Source organism: Pristiophorus japonicus, chromosome 5 (genome assembly GCF_044704955.1).
Source record: "Pristiophorus japonicus isolate sPriJap1 chromosome 5, sPriJap1.hap1, whole genome shotgun sequence".
In the NCBI taxonomy this organism is placed as follows: domain Eukaryota; kingdom Metazoa; phylum Chordata; class Chondrichthyes; family Pristiophoridae; genus Pristiophorus; species Pristiophorus japonicus.
In genome coordinates this window covers 188444920-188459365 of record NC_091981.1, presented here as the reverse complement: position 1 = coordinate 188459365, position 14446 = coordinate 188444920, and the positions used below count along the sequence as shown (strand labels likewise).

The 14446-nt window shown below is 42.9% G+C and overlaps 1 non-coding gene across 1 annotated transcript; it reads right to left on the bottom strand.

The window, feature by feature from the left end:
- Positions 1-8810: 8810 nt before the first annotated feature.
- LOC139264980 (U1 spliceosomal RNA) lies at positions 8811-8979 on the bottom strand. Its single transcript, XR_011593457.1, has one exon. It is a non-coding gene; the product is annotated as a U1 spliceosomal RNA (small nuclear RNA).
- Positions 8980-14446: the final 5467 nt, after the last annotated feature.

The following is a 14446-nucleotide window of genomic DNA, read 5'->3' as shown; positions in this document are numbered from 1 at the left end:
GTTAGATGTAGCCCTTACTACTCGGGGGATCAAGGGGTATGGCGAGAAAGCAGGAATGGGGTACTGAAGTTGCATGTTCAGCCATGAACTCATTGAATGGTGGTGCAGGCTCGAAGGGCCGAATGGCCTACTCCTGCACCTATTTTCTATGTTTTCTATGTTTTACCAGGCATAAGGGTTTCATGGGCATTCGCTGGGCAGTAGTTGAAACCTGCCCAAACCTGTGCCAGTGAAAGTGATTTTGTAGTAGATGCGGTGAATCTGTCCAAGCGAAACTTGATAGATCGCAAGTTCTAAGACTTTGCGGACGCGCAGCGCATGTGGAAACCTGGATCTTGTGGGGCTATTCTGAAGGCTTCCGACAGCGTACGTTGTGTGTGCACTGTCGGAAGCACCGTAAAATCTGGGCCAATAACTGATTTGTTCTAAATGGAGAGGAGTTGATCTGCAACCATCTAAATTAGTTTTATGTTCTGCTGAAAGGTCATTGACCTGAAACCTTATCACTGTTTCTCTCTCCATAGATGCTGCCTGACCTGCTGAGTATTTCCAGCATTTTCTGCTTTTATTTCAGGTTTCCAGCAGCCACAGTATTTTGCTTTTAATTAAATTAGATTTACGTCTGTCAACCTGAAAAAGTATTTCTTCATTATCATTAAATACTATGCTATTGTAATATACAAATAAGTTTATTCAAGACTTTTGCCTAATATGTAACTGCCTTTATATTACACATGGGGTTGCAGTATTGATTTGTTTAAAGTGGTTTTTAGGGGAGGCAGTTATTTTGACTCCCAAGACTTTTTTCTGTTTTTTTCTCTTTCCCACAGCAGCTGCTGATGATTCTGCCAACTCCATTTACACCCTATCTAGACTCATCTTTTGTTTCTTAACTTGTCTCATTACCATCTCCTCTTGCCTTGCACCATTATCCCTTTTGTCTCTTAATCTCTTCTGCCTTCCATCCTATCACAGACCTTCCCTTTTGTTCTTTCCTCACCTCCCCCCTTTCCCTGCTTAAAAACCTGTTACATCTTTAACTTTTTTGAGTTCTGATGAAAGATCATCGAACTGTTTCTCTCTCCACAGATGCTGCCTGACCAGCATTTTCTGTTTTTATTTCAGATTCCAGCATCCGCAGTAATTTGCTTTTGAACTCACTCGCTGCCATGCGACCACACTCTATATCATGGAGTACGCAGCAGTTCTCTGCAATGTTAAGTACGCACAGAATAAAATCAAGCTTATGCTCTAGCCCTAGAGATTTGTAGGTGCAAAACATTTCAAACACTGTCGGGGTACAATTTCTGCTTGGTTCCGCTCGTTTTGTCAGTAATTAATGCAGCACCCACGCAGAAGATCACGGAATTTTAAGTGCAAATTACGTTCTGCGCAAATCGAGTTTCCATGATCTTTTGCACTAGTTTTTTTTAAATCGCGCTAGAATAAGGCCCCGCCCACAAAACTGGCCACACCCACAGATCAAATAATCACCTTTGGGAGTTTCCACTAATTGTGCTCATTTTCAGGTCTTCAAGGAAGGTCTTACAATTAAGTTGGCTGCAAGGACACTAATAGACATGTTTTAAAAGCTTTTAAGTGTATTTTTTTAATTTACTACGAAAATGACTACTGTAGCTCAATATAACAAGCAAATGGTTCTGTATATTTTTTTTAAGTTATTTTCAGTAGTTAAAATCATGTTATTTACTGGTATTGGATTGGCACTGTGATTACATATGATTACATAGGATATACCACACAGAAACAAGCCATTCGACCTAACCAGTCCATGCAAATGCATATGCTCCACTCGCGCCTCCTCCTGTCTTTCCTCATCTAACCCTATCAGCATAACCCTCTGTTCCCTTCTCCCTCATATGCTTATCTAACCGTCCCTTAAATGCATCTATACTATTCGCTTCAACCACTCCCTGTGGTAGCGAGTTCCATGTTTACAAGGATGATACCAGAGATGCGAGGGTACACCTATCAGGAAAGGACAAACAGTCTGGGTCTCTTCTCTTGAAAAGAGAAGGCTGAGGAGTGACTAATAGAGTTCCATATTCTCACCACTCTTTCGGTAAAGATGTTTTTTCTGAATTCCCTATTTGATTTCTTGGTAACTATCGTATATTGATGGCCCCTAATTATGCTCTTCCCCACAAGTGGAAACACTCTCTCTGTATCTACTCTAACAAAACCTTTCATAATTTTAAAGACTTCTATTAGGTCACCCCTCAGCTTTCTCTTTTCAAGAGAAGAGACCCAGCCTGTTCACCTTTCCTGATAGGTGTACCCTCACATTCCTGGTATCATTCTTGTAAATCTTCTCTGCACCCTCTCCAGTGCCTCTATATCCTTTTTATAATATGGCGACTAGAATTGCACACAGTACTCCAAATGTGGTCTAACCAAGGTTCGATACAGGTTCAGCATAACTTCACTACCTTTCAATTCTATCCCTCTTGAAATAAATCCTAGTGCTTGGTTTGCCTTTTTATGGCCTTGTTAACCTGTGTCGATACTTTTAGTGATTTGTGTATTTATACTCCGAGATCCCTTTGCTCCTCTACCCCATTTAGATTCTTATTTTCCAAGTGATATGTGACCTCCCTATTTTTCTTACCAAAATGTAATACCTCACATTTATCTGTGTTGAATTTCATTTGCCAATTATATGCCCATTCTTCAAGTTTATTAATGTCCCTCTGTAATTTGTCGTAGTCCTCCTCAGTATTGACTATCTCCCCCGCCTCCCCCCCCCCCAATTTGGAGTCATCCACAAATTTAAAAATTGTGTTTTTGATTCCAAAGTCAAAATCGTTAATATAAATTGTGAACAACGATGGTCCCAGCACTGATCCTTGTGAAACACCACTACCCACCTTCTGCTACTCGAATAGCTAGCCTTCACCTCTCTGCTTTCTGTCTTGAAGCCAACTAGCTATCCATTCTGTTACTTGTCCCCTGACTCCGCATTCTCTGACCTTGTTCATCAGTCTATTATGTGGTACCTTATCGAAGGCCTTTTGAAAATACAGATAAATTGCATCAACTACATTACCCTTGTCTACTTTTTTTGTTACATCTTCAAAAAATTCAATTAAAGAGTTTAAAAAGCGTGGGAGCCAGAGCCAGAGCAGAGAATTTAAAAAGCGTGGGAGCCAGAGTGGAGGGGAGTTGAAGAAAGAACGCGGCGGGAAAAAAATATCAAAGCGTGTCGTCACAGGAGAGCAGGTAGGTGATTGGATGGTGAGCATTACAATTTTATTTGCTCTTTAAGTTAGGGAAGGGGTTTAAATTAAGAGCTGAGAAACTGTAACTTGCTAGTACTTATTAAATTAATAACTTAAAACATAAAACAATTAAACAAAGCTAAAATATCGATTGAATAAAAGTTTTAACGAAAAAATTTATAAATAAAACAAGGTTAGAGATGGCAGGACAGGTGTTGTGTCATAACTGCGGCATATGGGAGTTGGTAAATAGCATCGTGATCCTGAGCAACCACATCTGCTGTAAGTGTCTGCAGCTCGAGGAAATTTGGCTCAGAGTTGCTGAGCTGGGTACGAGCTGCAGACATTGCGATGCATAAGGAAGGGGGAGTGTTACCTGGACACTTTCATCCAGGAGGCCGTTGCAACCCTTAGGTTAAGTAGTGGCACAGGTCTGGTTAGTGGTCAGGGACAAGTGGGTGTAACTGCAATTACGGGAAGGTAAGGGGACCCCAGGTGCAGTGCTGGAGGAGCCTCGGCCTTTGCACTTATCTAACGAGGATTTTGCTGCCTGTGTGGATGAGGGAAAAGCTGCAGGATGGATGAGCAGGCTGACCATGGCACCATGGTGCTGGAAGCCATTCGCATGGGGGGAGTGAAAGGGAATGTAGTTGTGATAGAGGACAGTATATCACAGGGATAGATACTGTTCTCCGAAGCCATGACTGGGAGTTTTGACAGTTGCGTTGCCTACCCAGTGCTAGGGTAAAAGACATCTCCTCACAGCTGGAGAAGAACTTGGAGTGAGAAGGGAAGGATCCAGTTGTCGTGGTACACGTAGGAACCAACAACATAGTGAGAACTAGGAATGAGGTCCTGCTGAAAGAGTTTGAGGAGTTGGGGTCCAAATTAAAAAGCAGAACCTCAAAGGTAATAAACTCTGGATTGTTACTTGAGCCATGCGCCAATTGGTGTAGGGATCAGCAGGTTAGAAAGTAAAATGTGTGGCTCAAAGAGTGGTGTGGGAGGCAGGGGTTTTGCTTCATGGGACAGTTCACCAGTACTGGGGAAAGAGGGAACTGTTCTGTTGGGATGGGCTCCACTTGAATTGGACTGGAACAAGTGTCCTGGTGAATCGAATAACTAGGGCAGTAGATAGGGCCTTAAATTAATGAAGGGGGGAATGGGAGGATTCAGGAAAGAGTAAATTTAAATGCAGGAGAGAGAAAGGTCAAGGCTCTACAGCAGAGCAGAGTTTTGGGTAAAAATAAGCAGAGTGGGTCAGGAAGGGACAGAGAGAGTAACAAAGATAATAGGGCATTAGTGACTAAGGTGGCATCAGGGAAAAATAGAAAAAAGACAAAGCTAAAGGCACTACATCTGAATGGGCGAAGCAGTCACAAAAAAATAGATGAATTAATAGCGCATATACAAATTAATAGGTTTGATCTAATAGCCATTATGGAGACGTGGTTGCAAAGTGACCAAGGTTAGGAACTAAATATACCAGGATACTTAACTTTTAGAAGAGATAGGCAAAATGGAAAAGGATGAGGGGTAGCCCTGATAATAAAGGGTGGGATAAAGAAAGTACAGAGAAAGGAACTTAGCTCAGTAGAATCAGTTTGGGTGGAGCTAAGAAACAGCAAGGGGCAGAAAATATTGGTGGGGAGTTGTTTATAGGCTCCCAAACAGTAGTGTAAGAAGGACTGGTATTTGAGAATTAGAAATTCATGGTAGATAGGAATCATATATGCATAGATTCAATGTACGCAGATGCAGTCAAAGCAGCTTTTGATTGAACTCAGGTAGACAAGCAGCCACAGGCTGCTAGTGAAGGTCAAATTGTTAAATAACATGCAAAGTAGAAATTAGGGTTTGTTTATCAAAACTAATAGTTAGTATAAAGAAACATTATAATTGTAGCTCCACACTGTGGACGCCTGTGTTACTACAGCTAGTGCTGTTTAATAAAGAGCAGGTCACCTGACCAGCAGGGGCAGTTTCCGGAACCTGCAGCCATCTTACAGGCTGTGTGATGTGTGTTCTCTGAAGATATGACAATAATGTAATGTAGAAATTAGGAGAGTTTGATTTAACAAAGACCAGTATTTGGAAGATTAAAGTGAGACAGCTTGAAAGAGACCATTTGGTACAGCTTGGAGCTAAGAACAAGAGCGATAAGACAAATTCCAATGTGAAAACGTGATACTGGGACGCAGTAAGGTTTTTGGAAAAATACTGGGGGCAGGCTTGGCTAGGATGATACCTTTAGTGTGAGTGACAAGGGCTTTTGGCCATTAGAACCAATTAAAAAGGGTGATTTTGTTGAAAACCATATATGGACACTGGACAAGCAAACCTTTAATATGAAATAGGTTAAAACCTCGATATTCAAGAAATCACTTTACACAGGAAATGCTGAAAGAACAAAGAACAGACCGAAGATAACATAAAATACATCTCCTTGTGTCCGAGAAGTTCCCAAGAATTACGATTGCAGAACAACTCATTAATCCTCGGCTGCTGTTAAGTACATTATGCTGTAAGATTAATAAATCTTGATCTATTGCTCGAACATACTGACTGCTGCCTAATTAGTGTCTTGTCCAAGAACCTTTAAGTTCTACAGTAGTCGTAATGTAAGGCACAGTGTAAATTAGGAAATTAGAGGTGCATGTAACAAGGGTAATACAGTAATCTACATATAGACTGGGCAAATCAAATATGCGGTAATAGTGTGGAGGATGAATTCATGGAATGTATACAAGATGGTTGAGGAACCAACTAAAGAACAGGCTATTTTAGATCTAGTATTGTGCAATGAGAAAGGATTAATAACATTGTAGTGAAGGGACCTTTAAGGAAGAGTGACTAATATGATAGAATTTTATATTGAGTTTGAAAGTGATTTAGTTAAATCCAAAACTAGGGTCTTAAATCTAAACAAAGCAAACTACGTAGGTATGAGAGGTGAGTTGGCTAAGGTAGATTGGGAAACTACATTAAAAGGTATGACAGTAGACAAGCAATGGCTGGCATTTAAAGAATTAATAAATCATTTACAACAAACATACATTCCTTTAAGGCACAAAAACCCCACAAGAAAAGTGGTCCAACCATGGCTAACAAGAGAAGTTAAAGATAGTATTAGATCAAAGGAAGAGGCTTATAATGTTGCCCAAAAGAGTAGTAAGCCTGAGGATTGAGAGGATTTTAGAATTCAGCAAAGAAGAACTAAGAAATTGATATAGAAAGGGAAAATAGAATACGAGAGTAAACTAGCAAGAGACATAAAAGCTTCTATAGTTATGCAAAGAGAAAAAGATTAGCGAAACAAAATGTGGGTCCCTTACAGGCTGAGACAGGAGAAATTATAATGGGGAATAAGGAGGCAGCAAAGAAGATTCAAGAGAATATAGACAGGCTAAGTGAATAGGCAAGGACCTGGCAAATGGAATATAATGTAGAGAAATGTGAAGTTATCCACTTTGGTAGGAAAAATAGAAAAGAGATTGGGAAATGTTCGTGTCCAGAGGGACCTGGGTATCCTTGAACACGAATCACTGAAAGTTAACATGCAGGTACAGCAAGCAATTCAGAAAGCAAATGGTATATTGGCCTTTATTACAAGAGGATTTGAGTATAAGAGTAAATGCAACTTATTGCAATTATATGGGGCCCTGGTGAGATCGCACCTGGAGTATTGTGTACAGTTTTGGTCTCCTTACCTAAGGAAGGATATACTTGACATAGAGGGAGTGCAACGAAGGTTTACCAGACTGACTCCTGGGAATGAGGGATTGTCCTATGAGGAGAGATTGAGTAGACTAAGCCTATATTCTCTAAAGTTTAGAAGAATGAGAGCTGATCTCATTGAAACACACAACATTCTTACAAGGCTTGACAGGGTAGATGCAGGGAGGATGTTTCCTCTGGCTGGGAAGTCTAGAACCAGCATCACGGTCTCAGAATAAGGGATTGGCCATTTAGGACTTAGATGAGGAGAAACTTCTTCACTCAGAGGGTGGTAAATCTTTGGAATTCACTACCCCGGAGGGGTGTGGAAACTCAGTCTTTGAATATATTCAAGACAGAGATCAATAGATTTTTGGATATTAAGGGAATCAAGGAATATGGGGACAGTGCAGGAAAGTGGAGTTGAGGTAGAAGATCAGCCATGATCTTATTGAATGGCAGAGCAGGTTCGAGGGGCCAAATGGCCTTTTCCTGCTCATAATTCTTATGTTCTTAATTAGCTTGGTCAAGCAAGATTTTCCCTTTTGAAATCCATGCTGACTATTTATTATTATATTTATTATTTTTTTTTGTTTCTCGATGTTTTCTCCTTTAGTAGGAATTTCATTATTTTTCCTATCTCTGATGTTAAGCTGATTGGTCTATAATTCCCTGCACATGTTCTATCCCCTTTCTTAAATATAGGTATTACATTGGCTATCCACCAGTCCTCTGGCACTAGACCTTTTTCTGAAGAATTATGAAATAGGTACAGTAATGCCTCTGCTATCCCTTCCCTAGATTATTTTAAAATGCACGGATGTAACCCGTCCGGGTACCAGGGGTTTTATGCTCTTTGAGTTTCAATAGTTTAGTATATCTCCTTGTTTTATTTTAAATGCAGTTAACTGTGATTAAAAATGCTTATTTTTTTTGTGCTAAACCTATTTTCATCTGCATTAAACAAACTTTACCAAGTTATCACCCTTAAATATATCAAGGATTATTTTTTTAAATCAAAATTTATATTATAAAATGCTGCCCGATGCACTGGTTCATAGCAGATTTTGCATTCGGCGATATGCAAATGAGTTTGAACATAAACTTGAGAAAAATAAACTTCTCAAAATGGGCACAACTTTGGGCGCAATTTGCGCCCAGATCGGCGATTGCGCCCAAAGTGGAAACTCTTCTTTTGTGTTCTGTTGGGCAGCATTCGATATATCGAAGTTCATTTTTTATCGTTTGATGTACTCATTAGTTTAATAAATAGCAGCAGTTAACCCTTGCCAGTATCCCACCAAGAAGTTCTGCTCCACGGTTTCTGTTATCTGCACATAGAAACACAGCAACAAAACTAGGTGTAACTTTTATTTTTTTGCTGATTAAATTTTAGAACATCTATTTTTTGTTTGTCTGAAGGTTTGTTACGTAAATGCAATGCCCAGTGTGATACCGAGCTGAACAGACAAGGTCCCAGATTTGATTCTTGGTCTGTGCTGATCTGACATGGGGGTTGCCATAGGGATACCATAATTGGTTTCAACACCCCTAAACTAACAAGGGGCCCTGCTTGTAATTACTCTCCAATGGCTGCTTCTGGAAACTGCACATGTATGAATGGAAAGGGTTAATAGAGGATTCAGCGTGTCCATTTGTAATATATTTGCTTCATGGATTCTTTGCTTAAGAATTCATAGCAACACATTGCTATTAAGAACTAGTTGGTTTATTAACAAAGATTTACCAATCACACTGCACATTACCAGTTCATCCACTAGGCTCACAACTGCATAACTCATCGTGGATGACCTAGACTCAACCGACTGGGGTTTCACTGAGTCTTGTGAACATCATGCAACTGGCTAAGCCACTCACAATGCAACAGCTCCACAAATTTTGCAGTCGAGTATCCCGCATTTGGGAACATCGCAGGAGTCAGCACACCCCAAGTGCAATGGGCTGGCCTCGATCTGGGAGCACCCTCTGGGTGATCAGGGTTACTCCCCTGCCAGGTAAAAGCTGTGCCTATACTCACAGATGGATACATTACATTATTGACACCATTGTGTGAGCCAATGAGTTGGACGTGGGGCAAGACTTATGGCAGGACTCACAGAAAAGTCAATTTTACAGCAAACAAAGTCTATTTGCTGAGCAGAGTCTATTTAAATGGCGCACTACAAAGAACCTCTACGAACTACAGCAAAGCAAACTCATGACCGAAATGTCAGCAACATCTCCCGATAAAGGCAGGGTGATTCCTCCAGCAAAATGCAGTGAATGCAAGATAGTTACATAATACAAATTATGTGTGCAAAACCAATCCCAGTCACTTACAGCAGTGTAGTCTGCAGGCTGGGGGGAATTGCCCAATCATCTTCATTCTAGCCACGAATAGTGGTGTCACTATGCACAGCTGACAGGATTAGGCACAGCAGTCATGCCTACCACAGTCAAATAGTGCCATGGCTGTCAGCTGACACAGAAAGAATGGCCATTTACATGAGGTACTGCAAGGTGGTCAATGCCACTGGAACTGAAGCCCAGCAAGAGTCAGCATCTTCAGGAGAGGAAGGGAAAATAAAGTCTTAACAATTCAAGTTGCTCTCAATTTGGGCCCAAATTTGGCCAGGATTTGCTGCGTTTTTTTTTGGAGCAACTTGATTTTTCTGGAGTATCTTAAAAATACCCATTCTGCACATTTAATTTGTGCCAGTGTAAATGAGTCAGTTAGGATTTTTTTTAAGTTCAGTTTTTTTTTCAAAAGGGGGCATTACCAGCCACCTTCGCCTGTTTTGGCCATTTAAGCCAGTTTGATCAGCTAATCATTGCACCAAACTAACTTAGGCCAGCGTATGTGGCCACTTGTGACCGCACAGAAAACCCTTGCGGAGAGTTAAGAAATCAGCACAGGTAAGTACATTCTAAAGGACCAAGCACTAAACAAAGCACAAACATAAGCATTCAATAACAAACAAAAAATACAAGGAAGCTGAGAGGACCTGCACCTAGCACCAAGACTTACAAAGCACAAAACAAAGCACAAAAAGTAATAAGCAATTAATTAACAAATAAAAAATAGAAGGAACCCTGCATCTAAAGCACCAAGGCTTACAAAGCACGAAACAAAGCACAAAAAGTAATCAGCAATTTCTTAGGTCTGTAATGCATTTGTGAATGACTCCACGAGGCAATGTGTTGTACTAAAATTGTAGTGACCTTGGTCCTTTATTCATGACTCCAGATTAAGGCACAAGCATGGTGGGCAGCCTTTTATACTGGGCCCTGCACACCTATGCAGGTGACCCTCAGATCACCCACTGCAGTGCCCTCTGGTGGACAGCCTCTGCCACAGGGGCAGGAAACACCGGTCTCCACCAGTTGCACCCTCTAGTGGTGCCAGCATAGTATATACACAGTGTAAACCTTATTGACAGTACATCAGGTAAACAACTTTCCATCTTATGCAACTATACAGTGACTACACAGAGAGTATATCTATAGTCTGCATATATAACATCATTCTCCCCCAAGTCCTTTGTGCTGATTACCTTTGCACTATGTGCTCTGGCTTAGCGCTCCCCAGACTTAAGTACCAATAGCCCTTGCATCTTGGCTGTGCTTTGGCTTGGCTCTCTCCCTGTTAACCCCAAAGTCCTTTTGCCACAATGTTGGGTAGTGTTACCAGTTTGGATGGTTCGATGATGCAGTGGAGATTCCAGTGGATTCTGGGTGTGATCTATCTGTGTGTCCAGGGCGACATCCATCCATTTCCTTCCCCTCCCCCACATTGAGATCATGCAGCAGGCCCGTTATGTTAACATACATGATCAGATACAGTGCAAGTACAAAGAAAGGAAGTTACAGTTTGTATTGTGATACCTCGGTTCAAGTGACTTACATTCGTAACGTTTTGCGGTCATGCGCCAGGATTGGGTAGATTGCATTCATGGTTCAGTCATGGTAAGTACTGAGGTAGCAATACAGGTATGCGAGGACGCAGGTTCCAGAGCAACCGGATGGGGTCCTAATCGTCTGATAGCGAAGCTGCGCCCCCTGCAAGCGGTGTGGGCTTGGTTCGCTCACCTAGCCAGGACTCAGGGCCTTTGCCATTGGCTAATGGTGGACACAGCCACAGATGTGTGTGGCCTCCCTGTCTTCCTTCAAGGGCTGCAGAATTTTCTGCCTGCTCGCTAATGGTGTTGGGAACTTGGCTGTTCCAGGTCCCATTTGGGGAACTCGTTGGTTCTGACCTTTTGCTCCCGGACATGGCCGAGGTAGGGACTCGATCTGGGGGCTGTGCCGTCTCCACCAGAGTCGTGGGCAACGGCGGCCGACTGCGCGTATTGGCGCCGTTTTCGTTTCCAGATCCGTGGCAAATAGTGCCATCGGGTGCCTGCAGCGTGGGATAGACATGGGGCAGGGTATCAGGATCAGCACCTTTACCCTCCCGAATTCGCTCGCTTGCTACTTTTGGGGACACTCTATTCCTGACATCTCTCAACAATATTTTGTTCTTTACATTAGGACTGGTACCGACATCTCGCAACAACATTTTATTCACAATCTTAATCGGTTCGTTACATTGATTGGCATGCATACAATGTCTCTTTAAGTTCAGTTGGTTGCAGGTCTCCTTTAAGAGAACCCTGCTGGCTTTACCCCAATCGAATACTTTGTTAGACACCACCTGTTGGTCCCTCAGCATTGCACCTCGTGATATGGCCGTGGCTATCTTTTTTTTCAGCCACGCTGCAGCAGGGATGCCATCTTGCTTCTGTCCTCGAGGTCGACTGCCTTGATCCTTCTCTCCCATGATTCTGCCACCAAAGCTGGAAGAGTGCCTGTGAATTCGATCTTCCTCCCCAGGAGTTCTGCCACTGGAGCCGGGATCCAGATTTAGGTCGTTCGGTTGGATCATTGCCACGCAGTTGTGATGGATGGTCTGTGCCTCAGGTGCTGCGCTGGTCTGTTCTCTGGTGCCTGGCCCAAGCGAAGGTGAGGTTTTGCTCTGCCTCTGCACATGCGGGTCATTGATTGCTGGAGTGAAGAAGTCTTCCCATTTCCACTGGATCTTCCTCATCCACCTTCTTCGGAGTAGTGTTGGACCATCACCTGCAACAATCCGCAGAGGTAACTTGTGCACCACGCCATTATGGATTACACTTCATCCACACTACCAAGGACTGGGATCAGCTCCTTGGTGTAGGTGCGCAACTTTTCCTGTACTGGAACCAGCTCAGGTCGTTTTTCGTTCCATAGCCTCTCAAAGGCATCCTGGCTCATCACTGACTGGCTCACTCCTGTGTCTACTTCCATGAAGACTGGAACACCGTTTATCTCGACTTCCATCTTCACTGGAGCACTATCGGTAGTGCAGGTATACACTCCATACACTTCTTCTTGGGGCTGAGCTGCCTCTCTGGCCAAATCATTATACTCCCCGCTGGATTCAAAGTTAACTACCGACTCCTCTGCTAGATGGTGAGTCATTTTTCTTTTACACATATGCTGGAGGTGGCCCTTCGTGTTACAGGCTTTGCATACATACTCAGCAAACCGACACTGGTGAGCCCTATGGTTTCCTTCGCAACGCCAACATGGTGCAACTCGATTAGAACCTCTCGGCGGACTCTGAGTTCTGGAACACTGAGGTCTGTGCTCTCTGCCCTGGGCAGAGCCACGTTCTACAGTCTTGCCTGTGAAAGGCACCATTCTGTGTACAGTATTTGCCGGGTTTGAGTCCACAGGATGTATAATTTGCTTGGTGCTGTAGGTCGAGGTCATGAATGCCTGACATGCTGATGGCTTTCTGCAGGTTGACTGTGGTGTCGGCAGATAATAGCTTGTGAAGGAGGCCCTCGTGGCCAATTCCCATAATGAAGATGTCTCGCAATGCTTCATTCAGGTGCGTGCCGAAATCACATGGTGCCGCAAGTCTCCTGAGGTCAGCAGCATATTTTGCAATCTCCTGGCCCTCAGGTCTGCGGTGAGTGTAGAATCTGTGCTTGTCAGTGAAGATGCTCTGTTTTGGTTTCAGTTGGTTGCGAATTAGTTCAGTCAGCTCATCGTATGTCTTATCCTTGGCCTTTGTGGGTGCCAGCAAGTCCCTGACGAGGCGGTAGACCTCGGACCTAACTGATCAGCAGTATAGCCTTGCGCTTCTCCACCAATGTGTCCGTCTCCCCTGCCAGGTCGTTTGCCACGAAATATTGCTCAAGCCTTTCTGTGAAGGCATCCCAATCATCACCCTCTGCAAAGTCTTTTAGTGTGCCAAAGGTAGCCATAATCGCATGAAAGTCCATATTCTCATCGCCAGTTGTTAGGTCAGTAATGCACTTATTAATGACTCCACAAGGCAATCTGTTGTACTCAAACTGTAGTGATCTTGGTCCTTTATTCGTGACTCCAGAATGAGACAGAAGCATTGTGGGCAGCCTTTTATACTGGGCCCTGCACACCTATGCAGGTGACCCTCAGGTCTCCCACCGCAATGCCCTCTGGTGGACAGCCTCTACCACAGGGGCAGGAAACCCCGGTCTCCACAAGTTGCACCCTCTAGTGGTGCCAGCATAGTATATACACAGTGTAACCCTTATCGATAGTAAATCAGGTAACAAATCTCCATCTTATGCAACTATACAGTGACTACACAGAGAGTATATCTATAGTCTGCATATACAACACAATTAATTAACAACTAAAAAATAGAAGAAACCCTGCTCCTAAAGCACCAAGACTTGCAAAGCACTAAACAAAGTACAAAAAGTAATAAGCAATTAATAAACAAACAAAAAATAGAAGGAACTCTGCACCTAAAGCACCAAGACCAAAGTAATAAGCAATCAATCAATCAATCAATAGGAAATAAAAAATAGAAGTCCTACCAAAATACAATCCGGGAAGGCAGCAGGCCGCCGATGAAGGAGCCCATTCAGCCAGGGATAGGGGTGGCATGCTTTGGCCCTTCCCACACAGCCTACAGCACAATCTCACAGATTCTGGGGGCGAGGAGCTACTGCGCATGCGTGCACACCCTAGCGCACATGTGCAGAGTTCCTGGCACTGTTTTCAGTGCCATGACCTGGCTCCGCCCCCGAATCCATTTGCCATGCTACGCCATCATTGAGGGGAGGTTGGGGAGTGGCCAAACTCGACCCGAAGATTTTTGGCGTTCTACAAAAGCAGCGCACCTCTGGTGAGTGCGCCAGAAATGTGTACTGGCCAAATTTGGGCCCAATAGTAGCATTTTCAACTATACCAATTGAACAAGTAGGATAGCTACTGCTATGACTTTACTAAAAATCATATGCAATGGAAGAACTTATCATGTCTTCAAGTAGCAATACGTTTTAACATGTCCTGTGAATGCCAGTCATGTATATAAATCTACAAATCTCTAACTTGTATACTTTTTGTCATGGTTTTCCTGCACAACATCTTTTTTCAATGGATAATAATTCAGAAATGATCATTTATTTTACTTT